The 21958-nt window shown below is 43.8% G+C and overlaps 1 non-coding gene across 1 annotated transcript; it reads right to left on the reverse strand.

Annotated features, from left to right (window-relative positions):
- Positions 1–21538: 21538 nt before the first annotated feature.
- On the reverse strand, positions 21539–21646 carry LOC130971878 (small nucleolar RNA R71). Its single transcript, XR_009083082.1, has one exon. It is a non-coding gene; the product is annotated as a small nucleolar RNA R71 (small nucleolar RNA).
- Positions 21647–21958: the final 312 nt, after the last annotated feature.

A 21958-nucleotide genomic window follows, 5' to 3' on the forward strand; every position in this document is an offset into this window, starting at 1 on the left:
CTCCCTGCACTCGAAGTGGATTTTCTGGAGCTACAGAAGCCCAATTGCGCGTTCTCAACGGCATTGGAAAGTAGACATCCTGGGCTTTCCAGCAATATATGATAGTCCATACTTTGCCCAAGATTTGATGGCCCAAACCGGCGTTCAAAGTCACCTACAGAAATTCCAGCGTTAAACGCCGGAACTGGCATAAAACTTGGAGTTAAACGCCCAAACTGGCATAAAAGCTGGCGTTTAACTCCAGAAAAGGTCTCTACACGAAAATGCTTCATTGCTCAGCCCAAGCACACACCAAGTGGGCCCGGAAGTGGATTTTTCTGTCATTTACTCATTTCTGTAATACCTTAGGATACTAGTTTACTATTAATAGGATCTTTTGACATTGTATCCGGACCTTATGACCTCATGACATTTTTACACGTTTCTTTGTGTACCTTCCACGGCATGAGTCTCTAAACCCCATGGTTGGGGGTGAGGAGCTCTGCTGTGTCTTGATGGATTAATGCAATTACTACTGTTTCTTATTCAATCATGCTTGCTTCCATTCTAAGATATCACTTGCTCTTAATCCGGATGAATGTGATGATCCGTGACACTCATCATGTTTTCAACTATGAACGTGTGTCTGACAACCACCTCCGTTCTATTTTAGATTAAGTAGATATCTCTTGGATTCTTTAATCGGAATCTTCGTGGTATAAGCTAGAACTGATGGCGGCATTCAAGAGAATCCGGAAGGTCTAAACCTTGTCTGTGGTATTCTGAGTAGGATTCAATGACTGAATGACTGTGACGTGCTTCAAACTCCTGAAGGCGGGGCGTTAGTGACAGACGCAAAGAATCACTGGATTCTATTCCGGCCTGAACGAGAACCGACAGATGATTAGCCATGCTGTGACAGAGCATCGGGACGTATTTTCACTGAGAGGATGGAGGTAGCCACTGACAACGGTGAAACCCTACATACAGCTTGCCATGGAAGGAGCCTTGCGTGTTTGATGAAGAAGACAGTAGGAAAGCAAAGATTCAGAAGATGGAGCATCTCCAAAGCCTCAACCTACTCTCCATTACTGCAAAACAAGTACCTACTTCATGTTCTTTTGCTTTTCACAATCAATCCTGATAATCTCTGATATCCTGACTAAGATTTACAAGATAACCATAGCTTGCTTCAAGCCGACAATCTCCGTGGGATCGACCCTTGCTCACGCAAGGTATTACTTGGACGACCCAGTGCACTTGCTGGTTAGTTGTGCGGGATTGCAAAAGTGTGATTGCAATTTCGTGCACCAAGTTTTTGGCGCCGTTGCCGGGGATTGTTCGAGTTTGGACAACTGACGGCTTATCTTGTTGCTTAGATTAGGACTGTTTTATTTTTGTAGGTTTAGAGTCTTTTATTTGAGTCTAGTTTCATATTCTAAGTTTGGTGTCAATTGCATGCTTTTGTTTTTCTTTTAGTTTTTCGAAATTGCATGTTCTTAGTCCCTTTTTGATTCATAAAAGTTCTAAGTTTGGTGTCCTCTTTGTGTTTTTCCTTTCAAAATTTTTGAAAAATTAATATTTGATTTTCTAAAATTTTAAGTTTGGTGTCTTTTTGTTGTTTTTCTCTTTCCTCTTTTTAAAAATCATATCTTTTTCATAAAAATTTTTCAATCATATCTTCTTAATTGCTATTTTCAAAATCTTTTTAATTAACTAATTGATTCAGTCATCAATTTGCTTTGATTTTATTTTCTTTTTGATTTTCGAATTTTTCTTTTAATTTCCTTTTATTTTATTTTGATTTTTTCGTTTAATTCAGAAAAAAAAACAAAACAAAATTTATCCCTTTGCAATCATTATCATTTCCCTTTTGTCCATTATGGACTTAAGTGGGATTAATCAGTCCAAAAGGACTCTGGGGTCATATGCCAACCCCATTACAGCTGCATATGGGAGTAGCATTTGTACACCTCCCATCAAAGCAAGCAGCTTTGAGCTAAACCCTCAACTCATTATCATAGTGCAGCAAAATTGCCAGTATTCCGGTCTTCCACAGGAAGAACCTACTGAGTTTCTGGCACAGTTCTTACAAATTGCTGACACAGTACATGATAAAGAGGTAGATCAGGATGTCTACAGACTATTACTGTTTCCATTTGCTGTAAAAGATCAAGCTAAAAGGTGGTTGAATAACCAACCTACAGCAAGCATAAAGACATGAAAACAGTTATCAGACAAATTCCTGAATCATTTTTACCCTCCAAAGAGGACGACACAGCTAAGGCTGGACATCCAAGGCTTTAAACAAGAGGATAATGAATCCCTTTATAATGCCTGGGAGAGGTATAGAGGTATGCTTAGAAAATGCCCCTCTGAAATGTTTTCAGAGTGGGTACAGTTAGACATCTTCTACTATGGGCTCACAGAAAAAGCTCAGATGTCTTTAGACCACTCAGCTGGTGGATCTATACACATGAGGAAGACAATTGAAGAAGCTCAAGAGCTTATAGACACTGTTGCTAGAAATTAATACTTATATTCTAGCAATGAGTTCGTCCCAAAAGAGGAGGACATGACAATAGTCACTGATCCTAATCCTCAAGAACAGATGATTGAGCTTAATCAACAATTGCTCCTGATGACAGAACAGTTAGCAGAATTTAAAGAAATGCTCTATGATACTAAGGTTGCTAACAAGAACATAGAACTGCAGTTGAATCAAGCAAAACAGCAAATATCTAAACAGATAACAGAGGAATGTCAAGCAGTTCAACTGAGGAGTGGGAAGACACTGAATGCCACTGCTCAAAAGAGCAAAAAGCCAAACAAGGAACAATTGACAGAGGATGACCAAACCACTGTTCAAAATCCCTCTGAGGACAGTAAGAGCCCAGAGAGGAATACTTTTGGCGTTCAAACGCCAGAAAGGGAAGGAAAGCTGGCGTTAAACGCCCATTCCTTGCCCAGTTCTGGCGTTCAAACGCCAGAAAAGGGGGAAAAGTTGGCGTTAAACGCCCATTTTCCACCCAATCCTGGCGTTCAAACGCCAAGGGAGGATCAGACACCTGAGAGTGCTGATAATAATCCCTCTAACAAGGCTTCTTCAACCACTTCTGTAAGGAATAAACCTGCAGCATCTAAGGTTGAAGAATATCAAGCCAAGATGCCTTATCCTCAGAAACTCCGCAAAGCGGAACAGGATAAGCAATTTGCTCGCTTTGCAGACTATCTAAGGACTCTTGAAATAAAGATTCCGTTTGCAGAGGCACTTGAGCAAATACCTTCTTATGCTAAGTTCATGAAGGAGATCTTAAGTCATAAGAAGGATTGGAGAGAAACTGAAAAAGTATTTCTCACTGAAGAATGCAGTGCAGTCATTCTGAAAAGCTTACCAGAAAAGCTTCAAGATCCTGGAAGCTTTATGATACCGTGCACATTAGAGGGCGCTTGCACCAAGATAGCCCTATGTGATCTTGGAGCAAGCATCAATCTAATACCTGCATCCACTATCAGAAAGCTTGGGTTGGCTGGAGAAGTCAAACCAACCAGGATATGCCTCCAACTTGCTGATGGCTCCATTAAACACCCATCAGGCATAATAGAGGATATGATTGTCAAGGTTGGGCCATTTGCCTTTCCAACTGACTTTGTGGTGCTGGAAATGGAGGAGCACAAGAGTGCAACTCTCATTCTAGGAAGACCTTTCCTAGCAACTGGACGAACTCTCATTGATGTACACAAAGGGGAAGTAACTCTGAGAGTCAATGAGGATGAGTTCAAGTTGAATGCTGTGAAAGCTATGCAGCATCCAGACACACCAGAGGACTGCATGGGCGCTGACATTATTGACTCTCTGGTAGAAGAGATCAATATGACTGAAAGCCTAGAATCAGAGCTTGAGGACATCTTCAAAGATGCTCAACCTGATCAAGAAGAACCAGAGGAAACAAAGGAATTTTCGAAAATTCCTCAGGAGGAGGATAAACCTCCCAAACCTGAACTCAAACCTCTACCATCATCTCTGAAATATGCATTTCTGGGAGAAGGTGACACTTTTCCAGTGATTATAAGCTCAGCTTTGAATCCACAGGAAGAGGAAGCACTAATTCAAGTGCTAAGGACACACAAGACAGCTCTTGGGTGGTCCATAAGTGATCTTAAGGGCATTAGCCCAGCTAGATGCATGCACAAGATCCTGTTGGAGGATAATGCCAAACCAGTGGTTCAACCACAAAGGCGGCTAAATCCAGCCATGAAGGAAGTGGTGCAGAAAGAGGTCACTAAATTACTAGAGGCTGGGATTATTTATCCTATTTCTGATAGCCCCTGGGTGAGCCCTGTCCAAGTTGTCCCCAAAAAGGGAGGCATGACAGTGGTTCATAATGAAAAAAATGAACTGGTTCCTACAAGAACAGTCACAGGGTGGCGTATGTGTATTGACTACAGAAGGCTCAATACAGCCACCAGAAAGGATCATTTTCCTTTACCATTCATAGACCAAATGCTAGAAAGACTAGCTGGTCATGCCTATTACTGCTTTTTGGATGGCTATTCAGGCTATAACCAAATTGCAGTAGATCCCCAGGACCAAGAGAAAACAGCATTTACTTGCCCTTCTGGCGTGTTTGCCTATAGGAGGATGCCTTTTGGTCTGTGCAATGCACCTGCAACCTTTCAGAGGTGCATGCTCTCTATCTTCTCAGATATGGTAGAAAAATTTCTGGAAGTCTTCATGGATGACTTTTCAGTATATGGAGACTCATTCAGCTCCTGTCTTAACCACCTGTCACTTGTCCTGAAAAGGTGCCAAGAGACTAACCTGGTTTTAAACTGGGAGAAATGTCACTTTATGGTGACTGAAGGAATTATCCTTGGGCACAAAATTTCAAGCAGGGGAATAGAAGTGGATAAGGCAAAGGTAGAGGTAATTGAAAAATTACCACCACCTGCCAATGTTAAGGCAATCAGAAGCTTTCTGGGGCATGCAGGATTCTATAGAAGATTTATAAAGGATTTTTCGAAAATTGCAAAACCTTTGAGTAACATGCTAGCTGCTGACACACCATTTGTGTTTGACACACAGTGTCTGCAAGCATTTGAGACCCTGAAAGCTAAGCTGGTCACAACACCAGTCATCTCTGCACCAGATTGGACATTGCCATTTGAATTAATGTGTGATGCCAGTGACCATGCCATTGGTGCAGTGTTGGGACAGAGGCATAACAAGCTTCTGCACGTCATTTATTATGCCAGCCGTGTTCTAAATGACGCACAGAAGAACTACACAACCACAGAAAAAGAATTACTTGCAGTGGTTTATGCCATTGACAAGTTTAGATCCTATCTAGTGGGATCCAAAGTGGTTGTGTACACTGACCATGCTGCTCTTAAATACTTACTCACAAAGCAGGATTCAAAACCCAGGCTTATCAGATGGGTATTGCTTCTGCAAGAGTTTGATATAGAAATAAGAGACAGAAAAGGGACAGAGAACCAAGTAGCTGATCATCTGTCCCGAATAGAACCAGTAGCTGGGACGTCCCTCCCTTCTACTGAGATCTCTGAGACTTTCCCAGATGAGCAACTCTTTGCCATTCAGGAAGCTCCATGGTTTGCAGATATTGCAAATTATAAAGCTGTGAGGTTCATACCCAAGGAGTACAGCAGTGTGCAAAGAAAGAAATTAATTTCAGATGCCAAGTACTACCTCTGGGATGAACCATATCTCTTTAAGAGATGTGCTGACGGAGTGATCCGCAGATGTATACCCAGAGAAGAAGCACAAAGGATCCTATGGCACTGCCATGGATCACAGTATGGAGGACATTTTGGAAGTGAGCGAACAGCCACTAAAGTCCTCCAGTGTGGCTTCTACTGGCCTACTCTCTATAAAGATTCCCGAGAGTTTGTGCGTAACTGTGACAGTTGCCAAAGAGCTGGTAACCTGCCTCACGGATATGCCATGCCTCAACAAGGGATATTAGAGATAGAATTGTTTGATGTATGGGGAATTAACTTTATGGGGCCATTCCCACCATCATACTCAAACACTTACATTCTGGTGGCAGTGGACTATGTATCTAAGTGGGTAGAAGCAATTGCTACACCCACTAATGATACCAAGACCGTGCTGAAATTCCTCCAGAAACACATTTTCAGCAGATTTGGCGTTCCCAGAGTGCTAATCAGTGACGGGGGCACTCATTTCTGCAATAGACTGCTACACTCTGCTATGGTGAGACATGGAATTAGCCATAAAGTGGCAACTCCATATCATCCATAGACAAATGGGCAAGCTGAAGTCTCTAACAGAGAGCTAAAAAGAATCCTGGAACGGACTGTGATAGCCCGAAGAAAGGATTGGGCAAAGAGCTTGGATGATGCTCTGTGGGCATACAGAACAGCATTCAAGACTCCTATACGAACCTCTCCATACCAACTGGTGTATGGGAAGGCCTGTCATTTGCCCGTGGAACTGGAACATAAAGCCTACTGGGCAACCAGATTCTTAAACATGGATGCTCAGTTAGCTGGTGAAAAAAGATTGCTCCAGCTAAATGAGCTAGAGGAGTTCAGACTCAATGCCTTTGAAAATGCTAAAATTTATAAGGAAAAGGCAAAGAAGTGGCATGACAAGAGATTGTCAACCAGAGTCTTTGAGCCAGGACAAAAAGTTCTGCTCTTCAACTCCAGGCTCAAATTGTTTCCAGGAAAACTCAAATCCAGGTGGAAGGGTCCGTATGTGATTACAAGAGTGTCCCCATATGGATATGTTGAGCTTCAGGATGTTGATTCTGACAAAAAGTTCATTGTTAATGGACAGAGGATCAAGCATTATCTTGAAAGCAATTTTGAGCAGGAATGCTCAAAACTGAGACTTGAGTGATTCTCAGTGAAGGTCCAGCTAAAGACAGTAAAGAAGCGCTTGCTGGGAGGCAACCCAGTCATTAGGAGGTCGTATGAATTATTTTTACAGAGGCAAGTATCAAAAATGAAGGAATTCACAGAGTTACAGAAGGATTCAGCTCAAAAAGCAGAGAAAATGAGCTTACTGGCGAAAAAACGCCAGTAAGGGGCATTTTGGGCATTAAACGCCAGAATGGGTACTGTTCATACCCTGACCGGGGTCCTCCAACTCGGCAAATTCGCAAGAGGTCCGACCTTATCCTAAAGCTCACACCTAAAGGTCGGACCTCGGACAAAGAGCAAGGAAGGCCCATCAAAAGGAACGCAGCCCAAACCTAAAGGCCGAAAAGGCCTGGAAAAGGCGGTTCCACAAAGATAAAGATAAAACTCCCAAAGATAAGATAAGATAAGAATATCTTATCCAGGGAAGATCACTGCCAACTACTATAAATACACTGGAGCACCCAGGTATGGCATTCATTCCAAATCTACACATATCTGCTTGGACCCATGCTAACTTAAGCATCGGAGTGTCATTGCAGGTACAACCACCAACCATTCTGCATACCAAGCTCGGGTCACCGAACCCCCACCACGGGCCTCTCCAGACGACCGAGCTGCACGTTTCAGGCAAACCCTCGGAACATTGGCGCCGTTGCCGGGGACCTGGAAGTCATCCCTCTACCATGGCGGACGACCCTCTCAACGATGAGCACGCTGCATCCGAACAAGAGGGCGAAATTGACACCGGAGAACGACCGGACAGCCCTCTATCACCACGTACTCCAAGAGGAAACAAACAAAAACGTCACTCCCAAACAAGGATCCACAAAATTCCGAAAGAGCGAAGAGCTCGAAAATTCTAGAAGCAGTCCGGGCACAACAAGACCGACTAAAACAACTCGAAGAGGACATAAAGAAGCAGAAAGAAACTGAACAAGATCTGAGAAGAGAAACTCGAAAGCGCAGAGAATTAGAAGAAAAACTGCGGAAAATAGAGGCCAACCTGAAAGACCGAACAGAACGCGGCACCACCACCGAGGGCAACCACGATCCCTTCACGCAAGAGATCATGAAGGAGAAGGTACCGCGAAACTTCAAACCACCCGATATGGACCTCTACGACGGCACCACCGATCCAAGTCATCACCTCAGCAACTTCAGAAGCAGAATGTACCTAGTCGACGCCTTCGACGCGATTCGGTGCAAAGCCTTCCCCACCACTCTCACCAAGTCAGCCATGAAGTGGTTCGACAACCTGCCACCAAGATCAATCACCAGCTTCGAAGACCTAACCAAAAAATTCCTAACAAGATTCTCCATTCAAAAGGACAAGACAAAACATGCCCCCAGTCTACTCGGGATCAAACAAGGTGACCAAGAAACTCTCCGAAAATACATGGAACGATTCAACAAAGCCTGCCTGGACATACAACACTTGCCCACTGAAGCAGCCATCATGGGACTAGCAAACGGCCTAAAAGAAGGACCGTTTAGCCAATCCCTATCCAAACGATACCCGACCTCCTTATACGAGGTGCAGGAGCGGGCGGAAAAATATATCAACATGGAGGAAACCTCCCAGCTAAGAGACTCTTCTAGGAAGGAATCAACCTACCCACTCCGAGATCGGGATCGGGAACAGAAAAAGAAAGAAGAACCCAACTCGGACAAACCACGGAAGTACCACAGCTACACCCCCCTCCGAGTCTCCTTGGTAGACGTCTACAGAGAAGTATGCCACACCGAAAAGATCCCACCGCCCCGACCGCTAAAACACAAGAAAGCAGGGAGAGATCGGTCCGAATACTGTGAATATCACAAGCTCTACGGTCATTCTACTAACGACTGCTACGACTTAAAAAATGTTATAGAAAAGCTATCCAGAGAAGGAAAACTCGACAGATACATAGCAGAGAAAGGAGAAGAGACCAGGAAGAGAAGGCGGGGGGACAATGAAGATCGGGCCGAACAAACCCCACGAACACCTGAAAGACATGTTCACATGATAAATGGAGGTTTTGCAGGCGGAGGAACATCCAAATCCTCACGAAAAAGACACCTCAAAGAAGTCTATCACATCCGAGAAGACAGTCCCCTGCCCGAATTACCTACTATTTCATTCACCCGAGAAGATGCTCAAGGGATAATTCCCGGACACGACGATCCAATGGTAATCACCATTATCCTAGCAAACGCCAACTTACATCGAACCCTGATTGACCAGGGAAGCTCAGCAGATATCCTGTTCAAAACGGCCTTCGACAAACTCGGGCTTGAAGAAAAAGAACTAAAGGCCTACCCCACCGACCTATTTGGACTAGGGGATACTCCGATCCATCCCTTAGGATACATCTCGCTACACACTACCTTTGGAAGAGGCGAGCAATCTAAAACATTAAGCATCGACTACATTATAGTCGACGTCACTTCAGCATACAATGCCCTCATTGGGCAACCAACCCTAAACAGACTGGCAGCTATAGTCTCGACCCCACACCTCTGTATGAAGTTCCCTACCGCAAAGGGAATCGCTACCCTAAAAGGCGACCAAAAACTAGCACGGCGATGCTACAACGAAAGCCTGAGCCAAAAAGGGAAAGAGGTCAACACGATAGAACTCGGACGAGTTCAATCCCGAGAAGATCTCCGGCCACAGCCAGAGGGAGAAACCGAAAAGGTCCAGATTGGGAACACACCTGAAAAAATAACAAGCATAGGAGTAAACCTCGACACAGGCCTAAAAGAGGAACTCATAACCCTCTTAAGGGAGAATTCCGACCTCTTCGCCTGGAAAGCCTCCGACATGCCGGGCATAAGTCCCGACCTGATGTGCCATAAGCTATCGGTTTACCCGGGATCCCGGCCTGTCCAACAAAGACGCCGGAAGCTCGGACCCGAACGCATGCAAGCAATAGAAGAACAAGTACAAGCACTGCTAGATGCAGGGTTCATTAGGGAAGTAAAATACCCCCTATGGCTCGCAAACGTGGTCCTGGTAAAAAAGCCCAACGGAAAATGGAGGATGTGCGTCGATTACACAGATCTCAACAAAGCCTGCCCCAAAGACCCATATCCACTACCAAACATCGACGCATTAGTAGACGCAGCCTCAGGCTATAGATATCTCTCCTTCATGGACGCATACTCGGGATACAATCAAATCCCAATGTACGGACCCGACCAAGAAAAGACCTCGTTCATAACCCCAAGGGCAAACTACTGCTACGTAGTAATGCCCTTCGGGCTAAAGAACGCAGGGGCAACCTACCAGAGGCTAATGAACAAAGTGTTCTCAGAGCACATCGGACTACAGCTGGAGGTGTACGTCGACGACATGCTGGTAAAGACACAAGAAGACAGAAACTTGCTGACCGACCTCGCCAGTGTTTTCGGCACCCTCAGAAAACACAACATGAGACTTAACCCGACAAAGTGCACCTTAGCCGCAGAAGCCGGAAAGTTCTTAGGCTTCATGCTGACTCAAAGGGGCATCGAAGCAAACCCGGACAAATGCCAAGCGATACTCAATATGAAGAGCCCGACGTGTGTCAAAGAAGTACAACAACTAAATGGAAGGCTAGCCGCCCTATCAAGATTCTTGGCGGGATCAGCGATAAAGTCACTACCTCTCTACTCACTCCTAAAGAAAGGGAAACCCTTCTCATGGACCCCGGAGTGCGAAAAGGCCTTTCAAGACTTCAAGGAATTCCTCGGGCAGCCACCAATCCTAACCCAACCTCTAAAGGGAGAAGAACTCGTACTATACCTCTCGGTTGGAAATCGAGCAGTCGCTTCAGCGTTAATACGAGAAAATGACCAAGGACAACACCCCATATACTTTGTAAGCAAGGCACTACAAGGGGCCGAATTAAACTATCAGAAAATAGAAAAATTCGCCTACGCCCTAGTGTTCACAGCTCGGAGGCTCCGTCCCTACTTTCAAGCCCACACCATCAAAGTCCGGACAAACCAACCAATGAGACACATCCTCCAAAAAACAGATCTGGCAGGACGAATACTGCAATGGGCGGTGGAACTGTCCGAGTTCGACCTCCACTATGAAACCCGGACTGCCATAAAATCCCAGTATCTAGCCGACTTCATCGCAGAATACACTGAGACCCCTGGAACCCCACTCTCATGGAACCTGTATGTCGACGGGTCCTCAAACAAAACAGGAAGCGGAGCCGGGGTTATACTCGAAAGCGACCAAGGAACGCGGATAGAACTATCCCTAAAATTCGAGTTCCAGGCTTCGAACAACCAAGCCGAATACGAGGCCCTACTAGCAGGTCTAAAGCTAGCCGGAGAGGTCGGAGCCCAAAAAATCACGATCTTCAGCGACTCCCAGGTCGTCACATCACAAGTAAATGGAAGCTACCAGGCCAAAGACCCCATTATGAAAAAATACCTGGACCAAACACAGGCACAACTACGCCACTTTTCAGAGATACAGATTCAGCACATACCTCGGGAACAAAACGCCCGGGCAGACGCCCTCTCAAAGCTTGCCAGCACCAAGCCCGGAGGCAACAACAGAAGTCTCCTCCAGGAAACCTTACAATCTCCCTCCGTGCTAAGAGAGGAAGAAGCGCTAAATATATCCAACCAACAGCAAGGATGGATGACCCCCATACTCAACTACCTGAAGTCGGGAACTCTCCCCGCCGAAAGAAAGGAAGCTAGAAGACTCACGAAAGACGCCCAGAATTATACACTAATTCACGACATATTATACAGAAGAGGATTCTTAAACCCCCTCCTTAGGTGTGTCCCGACCTCAGAAACAAAGAGCGTCCTCGAAGAAGTCCACGGAGGCATGTGTGGGAACCACCTCAGAGCTCGAGCATTATCCAAGAAAGTAGTCCGAGCCGGATTCTACTGGCCGACCTTGCAAAGAGACGCAACGGAATTTGTGAAAATATGCCCCCCTGCCAAAAACACGCCAATTTTCACAAAGCACCACCTGAAGACCTCATCAGCATCACCGCACCATGGCCCTTCGCAAAGTGGGGACTTGACCTACTCGGCCCGTTTCCCCAAGGACCGGGGCAAGTCAAATACCTCATAGTAGGGGTCGACTACTTCACAAAGTGGATCGAAGCTGAACCCTTAGCCACCATCACGGCTCAGAAAAGCCGCAAATTCCTATACAAAAACATCGTCACAAGGTTCGGAGTCCCCTACTCCATCACCACAGACAATGGAACACAGTTCACAGACACAAGTTTTCAGAACTTGGCGGCCGAGCTAAAAATCAAACAGCAATTCACCTCAGTCGAGCACCCACAAGCCAATGGACAAGCGGAGGCCGCAAATAAAGTCATCTTGGCCGGGTTAAAACGAAGACTCCAAGAAGCCAAAGGGGCATGGGCCGAGGAGCTCCCCCAGGTGCTATGGGCATATCGGACAACCCCACACTCTACAACGGGAGAATCACCATTCCGACTAGCTTACGGGATGGAGGCAATGATTCCTATCGAAATAGATGAAGGGTCACCCCGAGTCATCTTCTACAACGAAGAAGGTAACCCACAGGCACAAAGGGAAGAACTCGACCTCCTCCCCGAGGTCCGAGAAAAAGCCCGGATCCGAGAGGAAGCCTTAAAACGGCGAACGGCCCTCAGATACAATCAGAAAGTAATAAAACGAAGCTTCTCAATTCACGACCTGATTCTGATCCGAAACGACATCGGAACACAAAAGTCGGGAGAAGGGAAGCTAGCTGCAAATTGGAAAGGACCTTACAAGGTAACAGAAGTCTTAGGAACAGGCTATTACAAAATATCCGACCTAGAAGGCAATGAGTTGCCCAGGACCTGGCACGCCTGTAATCTAAAACGATACTACAGCTAGAAAAACCTAACCCGAGGTGTACTCTTTTTCCCTACAAGGGTTTTTTAATGAGACACCCGGACAAGAAAAGCACCCGACCTAGCCAAGGGTAAACACTCTGTAAATATTCTTTCTTTTTTAAATACTAATCGAATTTTTCTCTTTTCCTTCTCCTTCTTCTTCATGATGAAACAAATCCTGAAAAGTACCCCGCCAAGGCGCATTAATTTATGCTCGGCAAAACGCAAAAAATCATTGCCAAGAGACCACACAAGGTCGGCAAAGATAAAGCGACGAGGTTCAGATTAATGTGAGAAGTTATAAAGCAACTCTGAAAAGGCTCAAAAAGCCAAATAAAAGAGGTTACAAAAATAACTTAAAAGGCCGACCAACAATAAGGCCGGACCCAACGAAGGGAAGTACTCAACCGCCCCCCGAGGTCCGAGAAAAAGCCCGGATCCGAGAAAGAAGCCTTAAAACGGCGAAAACAAAGATTTCGAAAACGCTTACTAAAAAGTTGCTATACAAAAGCAACTAAAAAGTACAAGCGAAGAAACGAAATCGAAGGGAAAGGATAAAACAAAGTTTCAAAAAACGCTTACTAAAAAGTTGCTATACAAAAACAACTAAAAAGTACAAGCGAAGAAACAAAATCGAAGGGAAAGGATAAAACAAAGTTTCAAAAAACGCTTACTAAAAAGTTGCTATACAAAAACAACTAAAAAGTACAAGCGAAGAAACGAAATCAAAGGGAAGGATAAAACGAAGTTTCAAAAAGCGCTAGCTAAAAAGTTGTTATACAAAAACAACTAAAAAGCATAAAGCGGAACTAAAAGTCAAAACGCGAACAAACACCACATAATAAGCTAAAAAGTTACTACAAGTAGCTAATAGCAAAAAGGTGTTCAAAGCATTAAACAGGTAGTAAAAACCATCCAAAAAAGAGCCCACAGGCCGGGCAAAAAACCAAAGACAAAGGATTACAGGGAATCAAGATCCTTTCCGGACTCCACATCGGTAGAAGGCTGCGGAGGAAGAACCATAGAAATCGGGACAGCCTTGACAGCACTGTCATCTCGGTTTGAAATCTCCACACCAGATTCCTCCCCGGCCAAAGGTGAAGTCGGGTTCGCAACCGGAACTTTGGGGTCAGACACCGGAACCTCATCCTCGTTGGGAGCAGGAACAATCTTTCCTTCCACGACAACATTATCCGTACTGAATAAACTCAGATCCAGGTCAGGAGCAAGAACCCGGACCTGAGCCTTCAAATTTTCAAACATAGCATCCATACCCTTAGCCACATGTCCTTCTAGCTCGAAAAAATCATCCTGAGCGAATTGCAACCTCTCCTTTGTCTCCACAAGCTCAGCATATGTCCGAGTATAACTCGCCTTTGCCGCCTTCACCATCTCCTCGGATGAACTCGCCGCCGCCACAGCCGCGGTAGCTTTAGCTTTCTCCTTCTCCAAAGACGCCTCCAGCTCAGCAATCCTAGCAGCCTTCAGTTCACTAATCCTCTCGAACTCGGACTGAGCCTTCTCAAGTCGGGAACTGGTCGCACCAATGGGGGATTTCTTGAACACTCGGGCAATAGCGGCATGAAGACTAGCCATCCGGACACAGCTCCGCGCCATATACTGAAAATGGTGCTCCATAGACACATCATCAGTAGAAATAAAAGTCTGAGGGAGAATATGCTGTTCAACCCAACCGAGAGCATCAAAATCCTTATCATTAAAACCCGCAAACTCTTGAGAGGTCTTCTGCTTCTTGGGAGGAGGACCCGAGGACGAAGGAGGAGATGAGTTACCGGGTCCAGAGGTTGGAGGATCCTGATTTATAGGTCGAAACTGGGGAGTCGGAATAGTCTTCGACCGAGTAGTGACACCCACAGTAGTCTTCTTCGGAGAAGATCGGGCAGAAGCCTCCCCAGCCTCAATATTTCGAGCAGCCACGGACTTCTTCGTCCGACGAAGGTACTTCATAGAATCCGCTTGAGAAGACATCTCTGCAAAAATAAAAGAAAAGAATCACCAAAACAGAAATTCCACCAAAACAAAAACAAGCAAAAATACTAAAAAGATAATCTCGGAGGGTCGGGAACTACCTAACTCGGAACGGAGAAGGCTTGGATCCCCCAACATTTTCTTCGTGTCCAAGTGAGGTGCCCGACCCCATAAACTGCTTACCACACCCACAAAAGCCTGCTCCACCTCATCTAGACTCTCAAGGGTATACTTAGTAGACACTACTTTCTCCTGCCAACAAAGAGGAAAAGAAGGCTCCCCACTCTCATCTAAAAAGAAAGGTCGGACGTCTCCAGTAGCCCGGACCTTGAAATAGAAGTTCTTAAAATCATGAAAGGACTCATCATACAGGGTGCAAAACTTCCTTCCCTGGTTAGCCCTAAAAGAAACCCAAGATACCTTCCCTCCACCCGACCCTGGCTTTGTCAACACAAACAAGTAGGAAAAAAGAGAAATAGAGGGAGCAACGCCCAAGAACTGACACAAAAGTTGAAACAGCTTTAAAAACGCCCAAGAATTTGGATGGAGCTGCGTAGGAGCAAGATTACAAGACCATAACACCTCAGACTCCAGATCGGTAAAGGGAAGTCGGACGCCCAGCTTAGAGAAAAAACAATCATAAGCGTAAAAGAAAAGCTTCTCGGAACTATCTAGGGGCGGGAAGCACACTCTCTCCTCGGAATCCGGGCGACTAGTTCATAATCCCTCTCAGACTCTCTATTTTCACATATGCTACAATGCCTACGGAACCTAACTAAGTACTCAGAATCTACCACGGTAGGAACTCTTAGAGGAAGAGGGTCTACCCAATCAAGACCACACGGAATTTTAGTCGACATCGCTTGAAGAACCTTTCGAGACATAAAAATTCTTACCTACAAAGAAGAAATACAGCAGCAGGCAAAAAATCACATAAAGAAGACAACGAAAAACCATTCAGCAAGGCAAGAAGCAAAGACCCCACGAAAAAAGTGGGGCAACACAGAACAAAAATGCCAGGGAACAAAAAAAGAGCCCCCCCATATAAAAACAACAGCAATGGCGGCACCTCTTTTGGGGCAACCCAGGCATAAAGAAAAAGAAATAAGCAAGAGCCACACAAGGACAGAAGCATACGATCACAAGAAAAGAGAAACGGAAACAAACCTGGAAGAAGAAGCGAAGACGAAGAGCTCCGAAGCAAGGAGAACGAAATGACGGCACAGAGGAAACCCCGGAAAGACACACAAAGAAAGATTCCGGAAAGCAAAACAAGGGAAAGAAGAAGCGGCGCTTGTAAAGCATAAGAAAAACAAAACGCAGAAAGGAGGAAAGGAGCAATAAATAAAGCCTTCACAGAGCCCGAACGAAAATCGAGGAAAAACGGTAAAATGCAATAAATGCAGGAACGGCCATTTTGAATTTTGAAAAACAGACTACTATGCCCGAGCACGACCTCCCAAAAAGGACGAACTCGGGCAGGGGCACTGTTCATACCCTGACCGGGGTCCTCCAACTCGGCAAATTCGCAAGAGGTCCGACCTTATCCTAAAGCTCACACCTAAAGGTCGGACCTCGGACAAAGAGCAAGGAAGGCCCATCAAAAGGAACGCAGCCCAAACCTAAAGGCCGAAAAGGCCTGGAAAAGGCGGTTCCACAAAGATAAAGATAAAACTCCCAAAGATAAGATAAGATAAGAATATCTTATCCAGGGAAGATCACTGCCAACTACTATAAATACACTGGAGCACCCAGGTATGGCATTCATTCCAAATCTACACATATCTGCTTGGACCCATGCTAACTTAAGCATCGGAGTGTCATTGCAGGTACAACCACCAACCATTCTGCATACCAAGCTCGGGTCACCGAACCCCCACCACGGGCCTCTCCAGACAACCGAGCTGCACGTTTCAGGCAAACCCTCGGAACAGGTACCATTATGGGCGTTTAACGCCAGGAATGGTGCCATTTTGGGCGTTAAACGCCAGAATGGGCACCATTCTGGGCGTTTAACGCCAGGTGTGCAGCATCCTGGGCGTTCAGAAAAAACGCCCAGTGATAAAGGATTTCTGGCGTTTAACGCCAGCCAGGGCACCTGGCTGGGCGTTAAACGCCCAAAAGGGGCATCAAATGGGCGTTAAACGCCAGAATGGGTGCCATTCTGGGCGTTTAACGCCAGAATGGTGGGGGGACCACAATTTTGTTTTCAAATCAGATTTTTTCAAACTTTCCTTTTCTTACCCATACTCTTCTACATAAATGCACTTCAACCTTTCATCATTCACTTTCAAATCTTTACAAATCAAAACCATTCTTCAAATCTATCTCAAGTTAATCCCAAATCTTCTTCCAAAACTCACCCTTTTCTCAAATCCTTTCCATATCTTCTCAAATTTTCTCTCAAATTCTTATTTTTTTTCGAAATCTCTTCTCCCCCCCTTATAAGAACACGTTTGGAACCCTCTTTGCCCACACCATTCGAATTTGCTCCTCTCTCTCTTCTTTCCTTTCTTTTGCTTGAGGACAAGCAAACCTCTAAGTTTGGTGTGCTTTTCCGTGATCAGTAAGCCAAGATTTATCAATATCATGGCTCCTAAGGGAAAACAAACCAATTTAAGAGGCAAGAAAGAGAATAATCCAAAGAATCTTTGGAATCAAGAGAAGTTCTTAACCAAAGAACATGAAGACCATTATCACAAAATAATGGGTCTGAGGTCAGTGATCCCGGAAGTAAAGTTTGATCTGAAAGAAGATGAATATCCGGGGATCCAAGAGCAAATTCGAAACAGAGGATGGGAAGTTCTAACCAATCCTGAAATAAAGGTTGGAAGGAACATGGTTCAGGAATTTGATGAGCGGATAATTTATACACTTTTTGGCATTGTTTTTAGTATATTTTTAGTATGATCTAGTTAGTTTTTAGTATATTTTTATTAGTTTTTAGTTAAAATTCACTTTTCTGGACTTTACTATGAGTTTGTGTATTTTTCTGTGATTTCAGGTATTTTCTGGCTGAAATTGAGGGACCTGAGCAAAAATCTGATCCAGAGACTCAAAAGGACTGCAGATGCTGTTGGATTCTGACCTCCCTGCATTCGAAGTGAATTTTCTGGAGCTACAGAAGCCCAATTGGCGCGCTCTCAACGGCGTTGGAAAGTAGACATCCTGGGCTTTCCAGCAATATATAATAGTCCATACTTTGCCCAAGATTTGAAGGCCCAAACCAGCGTTCAAATTCACCTCAAGAAATTCCAGCGTTAAACGCCGGAACTGGCACCTAATTGGGAGTTAAACGCCCAAACTGGCACTAAAGCTGGCGTTTAACTCCAAGGAGAGTCTCTACACGAAAAAGCTTCATTGCTCAGCCCAAACACACACCAAGTGGGCCCGGAAGTGGATTTTTATGTCATTTACTCATCTATGTACTAGTTTTCTATAAGTAGGACCTTTTACTAGAGAGCTTTGGGGACATCTAGGACTTTTGGTAGCTATCTTTGTTTTATGCTATCTTAGACCTTTGGAGGCTGGCCATTCGGCCATGCCTAGACCTTATGCTTATGTATTTTCAACGGTGGAGTTTCTACACACCATAGATTAAGGTGTGGAGCTCTGCTGTACCTCGAGTATTAATGCAATTACTATTGTTCTTCCATTCAATTCCGCTTGTTCTTTGTCCAAGATATCACTTGTTCTTCAACATGATGAAGGTGATGATTGACGCCCATCACCATTCTCACCCATGAACAAGGTGACTGACAACCATTCTTGTTCTACAAGCATCTGAGGCTTAGTGAATATCTCTTGGATTCCTGATTGCACGATGCATGGTTGATCGCCTGACAACCGAGTGCTCGCCTGACAAACGAGCCAACCATTCCGTGAGATCAGAGTCTTCGTGGTATAGGCAAGAACTGATAGCAGCATTCAAGAGAATCCGGAAGGTCTAACCTTGTCTGTGGTATTCTGAGTAGGATTCAATGATTGAATGACTGTGACGTGCTTCAAACCTGTAACCTACTGGGCGTTAGTGACAGACGCAAAAGAGTGATTCTATTCCGGTAGGGGAGGGAACCAAACCGGTGATTGGCAGTACTGTGACAGAGTGCGTGCATTAGCTTTCACTGCGCGGATGGGAGGTAGCTGCTGACAACAGTGAAACCCTACACGAGCTTGCCATGGAAAGGAGTAAGAAAGGATTGGATGAAGGCAGTAGGAAAGCAGAGAGACGGAAGGGAAGGCATCTTCATACACTTGTCTGAAGCTCTTACACCAATGATATACATAAGTATCACTATCTTTATCTTTTATATTATTTTCGTTCATCATCATATACATTTGAGTTTGCCTGACTAAGATTTACAAGATGACCATAGCTTGCTTCAATGCTAACAATCTCCGTGGGATCGACCCTTACTCACGTAAGGTATTACTTGGACGACCCAGTGCACTTGCTGGTTAGTTGTGCGAAGTTGTGTAATGCCATGGAATTGAACTACCAAGCTTTTGGAGTTCATGACCAGGGATTATGAGAGTTGTGAAAAGTATTGTTCACAATTTCGCGCATCAAGTTTTTGGCGCCGTTGCCGGGGATTGTTCAAGTTTTGAGCAAGCTTTTGGTAACAATGCCTGGGATTGTTCTAGTTTGGATAACTGACGGTTCATCTTGTTGCTTAGATTAGGTATTTATTTTTTTCGAAATTCTTGAAGATGAATTCTAGAGTTTCATGATGATTTGTTGAAATCTGGCTGGCTGAGAAGCCATGTCTAATCTGATTGGACCGAGGTTTCAACTTATCACCACAAGAGCTTGTTGATTTTCATCAATTTTGCTCTTGGAGCAGTGATCTGCTAAGACTTGGCTGACCTTTGGTCATGTCTAGTGTTTTGGACCGAAGCTTTCCTTGAAAGCTTGGCTGGCTGTGAAGCCATGTCTAATGCCTGGACCGGAGTCTTAGACTAGCATTGCACTGATTCCTGGAATTCTCATTAAGAATTTTGATACCTTTTCCCACTTAATTTTCGAAAAACACAAAAAAAAAAAAATTTCAAGAAACATCAAATATTTTCTTTTTCTTCCTTTTTCTTGTTTGAGTCTAGAGTCTCATCTTAAGTTGGGTGTCAAATGCATGTTTTTGTTATATTTTTCGAATCCATGCATATATTTCTTTGTTTTGATCTTTGAATTCTTTTGGCTTGAGTGTTTATGTGTCTCATGTAGTGTCAGTAGTACACAAACTGCTAAGTTTGGTGTCTTGCATGCATTGTTAATTGATTCCTGTTGCATCTTGATTATTAAAAAAAATCCAAAAATATTTTTTATTTGTGTCTTTTCAAGTCAATGATACAAAGAATTGAAGATTCAGAACAGGCTGCAGAGGAATTATACAGAAAAAGCTGAGCATTCAAAAATGCCCAGTGAAGAAGGCAGACTGGCGTTTAAACGCCAGCCAGGGTACCTGGTTGGGCGTTTAACGCCCAAAGAGGTAGCATTTTGGGCGTTAAACGCCAGAATGTATACCATTCTGGGCGTTTAACGCCAGGATGGTGCTAGGGGGAAGATTTTGTTTTCAAAATCAATTTTTTTTCAAGTTTTCAAAGTTTTTCAAAACCAAATCTTTTTCAAATCATATCTTTTCAATCAAATGTTTTCAAAATCAATTTCTTTCCTTTTTCAAAGATACTTACTAACAATTAATGATTTGATTGAACATTTTTTGCCTTTTCTATTAAGAAAGGTTTTATGTTTGAATCATAACTTTTCTTGTTAGGCAAGTCATTAATTTTTAAATCATATCTTTTCAAATTGTTTTCAAATCATATCTTTTAAAATTGTTTTCAAATCATATCCTCTCAATCACATCTTTTTAAAACCATAACTTTTCAATCAAATCTTTTTAACCTCATTTTTTTTTTCAAAATAGTTTTCAATCAAATCTTTTTGATTTCTAATTTCAAAACCTTTTTCAATAATCACTTGATTTCTTTTTCACTTTTAATTTTCGAAAATTATCAATCAAAATTTCAAAATGTTTTCAAAATCTTTTAAATGAATTTTCGAAAATTCTCTTCCCTCCTTCCCACATCCTTCTATTTATGGAGTACCACTCCTTCTAAATGCACAATTCGAACCTTATCCAATTAAAGTTCGAATTCTTCTCCTCCTTCTTCTTTCTATTTCTCTTTTCCTCTGACATTCCAAGGAATCTCTATACTGTGACATAGAGGATTCCACATTTTCTTTTTCTCTTCTCTTTCATATGAGCAGGAGCAGAGACAAAGGCATTCTTGTTGAAGCTGACCCTGAACCTGAGAGGACCCTGAAGAGAAAGCTAAGAGAAGCCAAAGCACAACTCTCTTTAGAGGACCTGACCGAATTCTTCAAGGAAGAAGAACACATGGCAGCCGAAAACAACAACAATGCCAACAATGCAAGGAAGGTGCTGGGTGACTTCACTGCACCTACTCCTGATTTCTATGGGAGAAGCATCTCTATCCCTGCCATTGGAGCAAACAACTTTGAGCTTAAGCCTCAATTAGTTTCTCTAATGCAACAGAATTGCAAGTTCCATGGACTTCCAATGGAAGATCCTCATCAGTTTTTAGCTGAATTCTTGCAAATCTGTGACACAGTCAAGACTAATGGGGTTAACCCTGAGGTCTACAAGCTGATGCTATTCCCTTTTGCTGTAAGAGACAGAGCTAGAATATGGTTGGATTCTCAACCTAAAGAAAGCCTGGACTCTTGGGAAAAGCTAGTCAATGCCTTCTTGGCAAAGTTCTTTCCACCACAAAGATGGAGTAAGCTTAGAGTGGAAGTCCAAACCTTCAGACAGAAGGATGGAGAATCCCTCTATGAAGCTTGGGAAAGATACAAACAATTAATCAGAAGATGTCCTTCAGACATGCTTTCTGAATGGAGCATCATAGGTATTTTCTATGATGGTCTCTCTGAACTATCCAAGATGTCTTTGGATAGCTCTGCTGGAGGATCTCTTCATCTGAAGAAGACGCCTGCAGAAGCTCAAGAATTGATTGAAATGGTTGCAAATAACCAATTCATGTACACTTCTGAAAGGAATCCTGTGAACAATGGGACTAGTCAGAAGAAAGGAGTTCTTGAGATTGATGCTCTGAATGCCATATTGGCTCAGAACAAGATATTGACTCAACAAGTCAATTTGATTTCTCAAAGTCTGTCTGGAATGCAAAATGCACCAAAC

Source organism: Arachis stenosperma, chromosome 3 (genome assembly GCF_014773155.1).
Source record: "Arachis stenosperma cultivar V10309 chromosome 3, arast.V10309.gnm1.PFL2, whole genome shotgun sequence".
Taxonomy (NCBI): Eukaryota; Viridiplantae; Streptophyta; class Magnoliopsida; order Fabales; family Fabaceae; genus Arachis; species Arachis stenosperma.